This window comes from Octodon degus, unplaced genomic scaffold (genome assembly GCF_000260255.1).
Source record: "Octodon degus isolate 3935 unplaced genomic scaffold, OctDeg1.0 scaffold00054, whole genome shotgun sequence".
NCBI lineage: Eukaryota > Metazoa > Chordata > Mammalia > Rodentia > Octodontidae > Octodon > Octodon degus.
Genome location: NW_004524630.1, coordinates 9,937,427 through 9,942,323, shown reverse-complemented (window position 1 = coordinate 9,942,323; position 4,897 = coordinate 9,937,427).

The window sequence follows — 4,897 nt, the reverse complement described above, 5'->3', positions numbered from 1 at the left end:
AAAATCATCGGAATTTCCACTGGGTCTGTGGTAATTGTACACTTTTTCTTCATTGTTCCTTGTATTTGAATTTTTTCTTTCATCTGTTTGATGAGGTTCTCTAAGGGCTTATTAATTTTATTTAATCTTTCAAAGAACCAGATTTTTGATTCCTTATTTCTTGGAACTGATTTCTTCTTCTCAATTGAATTAATTTCTTCTCTACTGTTTGTGATTTCTTCCTGTCTTTGGGCTGTCAGTTTGGTTTGCTCTTCCTTTTCTAAGTTTTGGAGGAGCATCATTAGGGTGTTTATTTGTTCCTATTCTGTTTTCCTAATGTATGTGTTCACAGCAATGAATTTCCTTCTGAGAACTGCTTTCATCACATCCCATAAATTACGATAAGTTGTGTTTGAATTTTCTTTGAATTGTAGATATTTTTCAATTTCTTGTTTAATCTCATCTGTGTCCCATTGGTTGCTGAGTAGGGTGTTATTTAATTTCCATATATTTATAGAGCTTTAACGGTTTCTTTTGTTGTTTATTTCTAGTTTCTTTGCACTGTGGTCAGGTAATATGCGTTGGATAATTTCTGTTTTCTTACATATATTTAAGCATGACCTATGGACTAGTGTGTGGTCTATTTTTAGAAAATGACCCATGTGCAGCTGAAAAAATGTGTAACAGCTATGGTTGGGTGGAACTCTCTGTATATGTTCATTAAGTCCATTTGTTTCAAGCTCTGGTTCAGTTCTGCTAATTCTTTGCTAATGTTTTGTCTGCTTTACCTATCTTTTAGGGATAAGGGGGTGTTAAGGTCTTCTGTTAAGATTGTGGTATCAGGTGTTAGATTTTTCATGTCTATTAAGGTTTGTCTTATGTAGTTGGGCTGTACAGTGTTTGGTGTATACATATTTATGATTGTCACCTCTTCCTCTTGAATTTTTCCCCTAACCAGTATACAGTGAGCCTCTTTATTTCGTTTGATCTTTCTTGGTTTCAAGTTGAGACTGTCTGAGAACAAGATTGCTACCCTTGCTTTTTTTTTCTGATGCACTGAGGCATGTCGTATTGTTTTTCATCCTTTGACTTTCAGCATATGAATTTCTTCATGAGTTAAGTGTGTTCCTTTTAGGTAGCATATTGTTGGATTTTGTTTCCAAATCCACTGTGCCAGTCTATTTCTTTTAATTGGTGAATTGAGTCTATTTACGTTGATGGTTATAATTGAGGTCCAATGACTTAATGAATGACAAGTTATGTACCTGCTGTTGTTTGCTCATTTTTCTCATGTGTTTGATTGTGCTCTATTTAGTGGGTTCCTTCAGTTATCATTCTTGTAGTTCTGATCATTTTCATTCCTCTCTAGAACATCTTTTAGTAGTCTGTGTAGGCTTGGCTTTGTCATCATGAAATTCTTAAGTTGTTCTTTGTCATGGAAGCATTTCACTTCTCCATTATACTTGAAAGAGTGCTTTGCAGGGTATAGTCATCTGGGGTGGATTTTTTTTTTCAGAAGCAGGGATTGAACTCAGACACTTGTGCTTGCCAGGCAAGCACTTATTCTGCTGAGCCATCTTCCTGGCCCCTGCAATTTGTTTTCATAGAGGACTTGAAGTACTGTTCTCCATTCTCCTCTTGGCTTCATGGTTTGTGAATAGAAGTCTACTGGTATTCTGATGGATTTTTCTTTAAGTGTGATGTATTTCTTTTCTTTAGCAGCTTTCCGTATATTGTTCTTGTGTTGGATTTCTTTTTCTTTTTTGCAGAACCGGGGATTGAACTCAGACCTTTGTGCTTGCCAGGAAAGCGCTTATTCTTCTGAGCCATCTTCCTGCCCCCTTGTGCTGGATTTCTGGGATCTTGAATACTATATATCTTGGTGTGCTTTTAATTAGGTTGAAGTTATTTGGAGTTTTGTATGCTTCAGTTATTTGAATGTCAGATTGTTTCCCCATATTTGGGAAGTTTTCTGCTATTTTTTTTGCCCATATTCTTTTTATATCATTTATATTGACTCCTTTTTTCTCATTGATGCCTACTAGTCTCACGTTGTTCATCTTTGCATCATCTTGTGTGTGATGAAGTATTTTTTCTATATTCTAGTTGTTCTTAAGTCATCCTTTCTTACCTTTTCATCAGCTATGATCACATCTTCAAGATCTGAAACTCTATCTTCACTTTCACTCAAACTGTTTTTCAAGCTTTTGATTGAGATTTTGAGTACCTCTATATCTCTTTGACTCTTGCTTCACACTATCAATTTCTTTCCTGTATTGCTTATTGAATGATTCCATCATTTTTCGAATCTTCTCTATTTTTAATCAGTGTCTTCTTGAGAAGTTATTAATTCTTTTACTTCAGATATTATTTCTGATCTGATTTCTTCTATATGTTTCTGTATTTGCTTCTTTACTTCAGAAGGCATTAATTCAGAGATTTCTTTTATTATTTCAGAGGTTATTTCTGGTCTTAGTTCCTCTATACCTTTCTGCAGTTGTTTCTTTACTTCAGATGCTATTAATTCAGACATTTCAGCTGTGTTATTCCCAATTTTTTCTGTGCTAGTATCTTCTCTACTTGTTCTGGGTGGGCTTGGGGCCTTAGATTGCATTTTTAAAATTGTTCCAAAGAACATGATTATAATAGTACTTTTAGTGCTCACTTTAAGAGATTTGCTATCCAGGGAGCCCTTGTGGGAATGACAAGTAAGCTAACGTCTTTATTGGTGATGCATGCAGGACAGTCCTGTGGTTGGCATCAGACTGTGTCAGTCCTCCCCTCTTTTTATTCATCACTGTCAGGAGTAACTGTAGAGTATGCTGGGAAAGAAACCTCTTGAAATGAAATGAGGAAAAGCTGACCAGAACAGCCAGTGCTCTGCTTCTTTCAGCCCCAAGACACAAGACATCTTCCAATGCTTTAGTCTGGTCTATCTCATCATCCCCAGGGTACAAAGCCCTGAAACTTGGGCGAAGAGCTCTTTTGGGGTCCACTCAGCTGCAGTGCATGTATTGCAGGAGGAGTGGAGATGGTCTCACCCAGGGGTCTCTCCTGAGCTGCAGGGCCCCAGCTCACCTTGCCTTCCCTTGCTGCCTATGCATGAGGAATAAACATGTGTGGTGTACTGTGCACTGTCTGTCCAGACTCAGAAAAAGCTGGTCACCAGAACATGATGACACTACTTTGCATTTTATAATCAAGAAATACTAAACTACTAAAAGTTTATGATTTCTGACATAATTGTTAATAAATGTACCAGGGAAAGTCGCAGTAAAATAAATGAATCTTGATATTTATTAGGATGGGAGACTGATGAGTCCAGTGAATTCAAGACACTGAATACAATTTAAATTTTGTTACACAGTTCAGCTTAGAAGATAATTTGCCTTTTGTTTTTAAATCATAATTATAGGACTGAACGCAAAAATTGAGTTATTGAATTGAATTATCAAGCTTTGTCAAGTTGTAACTTTAGGTGATGGTGAAGTAGATGCGTGATCTCCTTTTTCAACCGTTTTTTTTGGTCTAAGATTTGTTGGACTACATTATTTTGCCAGATGAAAGAACTGTTTCTTTAAAATGGATCTGAATCACCCCAACTACAATACATGCATCGCTACTGAACTGGTTTAGAGGCTTTCGTTCTTGGTGCTGTTGGTGCTGGTGCTGGTGCTGGAGGTGGTAGCGTCCATGCATGCACACGTGTGCACCCCTGTGGAATATCTGGAGGCAGCGGAAGGCTCTCCTCACCGTCAAGTGAACCGTGAGGCTTTACAATGTGGTTGAATGATTTTTTGTACTAGGATTGAAAATGTGATCGAAAAAAGCTCCCTAAACTCAACTGAGGACTATGACCTGTCCTCTCAGGCTTTGCAGTCATGAAGACAGTCATCCAGTGCCGCTGTTCAAAGAAGGTGGGTAGACTTTGGAGCCAAATGGTTCATCTTTCAAGTGTATCTTATTCTCTCACTAACTGTGAGAACTTGAAAATATTAAATAACCCCATTGCATGTGTTTCTTTATTAACACAACGGATGGACCTAGTAGATTGTAAGAACATGTTATTACAGGAGGAGTTATTAGAATAATAATTGACATATGATTTTGTGTCTTTAAATAAAGAAATGCGAAAGTTTTTAACTAAGGGGAAATTGTCGCTCACTAAAATGTTCACCTGTTGGCTTGTGCGCCCACGCAAGCCTGACCCTCAATAGAAAGCTGTATCCCATCCAGGAAGTGACCTGGGGCCTCCTTCTGGTCACACCCACTTTTCCAGTTTGGGCAACAGTTTTCTAATTTCAAACATATAGCTTAGACTATTTTTTGTTTTGTAATTTTATAAATCATAAGTTCACTGAGCTATAATTCGTGTAACAGAATTTACACAAAGCGCACAATCAACAGTATTTACTACTGTCACCAAATGTTGAGTCTTGTCATCGTAGTCAATGTTTGAACATGTCTAGCACCCCCAAGACAAACTGCTAACCCATTATTGTCATGACTCATATCCCCAATGGGTCATGGCTCTTAGTGGTTCCAGCCAGAGGAATCTACTACTCTACCTATGGCATCAAATTGCAATATCTTTTGCAGGGCCAGGAAGTGAAGCCAGGCCCTCGCATGCACTGAGCAGGTCCTCCACCCCGAGTCACAGCCCTGACCTCATCCAATTGTACTTTGGAGATTGATTCAGTGCATACTATTTTTACACACTAAGTTTAATTTGTTAATATTTTGTATGATACATTTGCATTTATATGTGTGGATGATATTTCTTAAAACAATTTCTTATACTTCATGAATTTGATTTTGAAATGAAACTTTTGTTAGTTTCCTAAAACTTGGAGTCTAAGAAAAAATTGAGTCTGTTTTTGTTTCTTTATCTGGAAAAGTTGGAAATGATTTGAATTAC